Source organism: Amaranthus tricolor, chromosome 7, assembly GCF_026212465.1.
Source record: "Amaranthus tricolor cultivar Red isolate AtriRed21 chromosome 7, ASM2621246v1, whole genome shotgun sequence".
NCBI lineage: Eukaryota > Viridiplantae > Streptophyta > Magnoliopsida > Caryophyllales > Amaranthaceae > Amaranthus > Amaranthus tricolor.
In genome coordinates, this window is record NC_080053.1 from 20,151,773 (window position 1) to 20,154,312 (window position 2,540).

A 2,540-nucleotide genomic window follows, 5' to 3' on the forward strand; every position below is an offset into this window, starting at 1 on the left:
TTATAAAAATCCCTAACATGACAAAATAAAAGAAAAAAAGAATAGCTTTTACGTCAAATCAACTCAAGTATGTCTTGGAATACTTTAGTATAGTTAAAGGAAAGGAGGAGATAAAGAAGGAGTTGGAGTAGTTTCGATTAGGTTTTTTGAGAGTAAAAGTCGCGTTTTTTTGGGTTTATGGCATACATATGTGAATTGGATCAGATGAGTTTGAATTTTTAACTTTGTGTTTGTTCATTGTTACTAACAACTAACACCAAACACGTGGGTGTTAGTCAATAAAAGTCAACTTCGCCTTATTTGCTAATATTAACAACGAACAAATAAGAATCAATTTTTTAGACCTTTTTTTTCTTATTTATTTTTTATTTGCAGTTAATAACAAATACAACTAATAAAGAGTGGTTAACTTTATAGGATGAGAAGACAATTATTGTGAAAATTATTTTCCACAAAATCTTATTAAATTTTTTATAATTAAATAGGGTGTGTTTGGATTGGGCCATTTCATTTGAATTGATGGAATTGGCCCAATTCCATTGTTTGGATAAACTAAAGAATTGAAATTGAAATTGGCCCAATTCCAATACAATTCCAACCCAAGTCAAAAATAAACCCTTCATTTTCAACCCATACATTCCCTAATTTCAATTCCTATCCAACCCAAATAATTTAAAAATTATTTTCAAAAACCTAATCTGAAATTATTTTCAAAAATTATTTGGTTGCTCAGTGCTCACTGCTGCTTGCATCTTCGAATTCATCTTCATCGGTTCATCTTCATCTGAAATCCCCTCTTCATCTTCATCCCCTCTTCATCTGAAATCCCGACATCCCATCTTCATCTTTGTTCTTGCTGGCTACTCACTGCTGCTTGCATCTTCGAATTCATCTTCATCAGTTCATCTTCATCTGAAATCCCCTCTTCATCTTCATTCCCTCTTCCTCTGAAATCCCGACATCCCGTCTTCATCTTCGTTCTTGTTGGCTGCTCATTGCTACTTGCATCTTCAAATTCAGACGCCATACGGTGAGACGGCAGAGGCAGACTCCCATCTTCTTCAATCTTCACGCCGTTATCTTGCTTCTTCTTCATTTTCGCCATTCTTCTTCTTCGCCATTTTTCAAGGTATTATGTTCTGTTTGGTTTTTGGTTTTTTTTTTCTAGATTTTTGAAGTATGATGAACTTATCCTGTTTATGATTGCTTAGTTGATGAACTTATCCTGTTTTTATGCTATTTTGATAACTTATCCTGCATAAAATAGTGTTTAATTCATACAAGCAGTCTATAGGAGTTAGATCACAATTGTCTTATTGATGAAGTACTTTTAAGATTAGAGTAGACTTATTCATTTTGTAGTGTTTGGTTTTTTGAGTCGATCTTAGTGAAGTTTTTCGATCTTAAACTATAATTATATGAAGATATGAAGATATGAACAGATATGAAGAAGAAATGAAAAGATATGAAGAAGAGATTCTGAAAGCAATATAATTATATACCTTAAAGTATGATTGCTATCTTTCCTAGATTGCCATCATCGTAATCTTTGCGTAATCAACATTCATTCACTTACAGCTTTTCAATTTTCCCTTTGACTTGAATACATTTTTAAGTCCTGTGTACACTTTGCTGTATTATCCACTCCCTTCTATCTTATTTATTATTTTTAAAAAAATAATAATAATAATTATTGGTTAGTGTGTGTTTGCTGTATTATAAATACCAAATCCCCTGTTTCTGTTTTGCAACAGATTCAGTGACAAACATAAAGCAGTGTGTTGTTCGATCTCTTAGTTTTAGAGATTTGAAAATGAGTTTGCAAAATGAAGGTTTTCCTGTAGGATTGAGGGTTCTTGTTGTGGATGATGACGTTACTTGTCTGAAATTGATGGATAATCTTCTTAAAAAATGTCAATACAAAGGTACGGTGTATGATGTACGATCACAAAGGGTCACCCAAATTTAAGAGCCTCAAATATTAGTTTAACTTAGTTTGTAAAACTTTTGCTAGACGTAGAAAATTATTGTGTATTTTTGCTCCATCAATCGTTGTTTCGTTCATAAAAGCAAATGTTTTCTTTTATTGGTTATGTGTTCCAGTTTCTGATTCTTCCCACCCAACCGGTGTAACATAATTTGTTATCTAATTCGTTTTTTGTTTTCATGCTTCGCTCGAATGTTAATCTTAAGTGTATTAAAATGAGAAGTTGGAGTTAATCTTAAGTGTATCAAAATGAGTAGTTAGTTGAAAATAGTTCTCGGTGATTGTAACAATGGGTTTGTTTTGGGCAAAGGGGTTGAGGTTGGGTTGCAAATAGTCCTTTGTTCTTCATGATCGTTAGAGCAATGTTTTGACGCAGGAGTCTTGAAATTGGTTTGCAGTTCACGTATGGAGTAGATTTGATAAGTTGTTGAATAGTCTTCATCCGAAATTGTTTGTCCACATTTTGTGATTGTGATATTAATGTCTACTAATTTGAATAGTCTGCATACTGCATACTGAATAGTCTTCATACAGCATATCTAATAATTTTTAC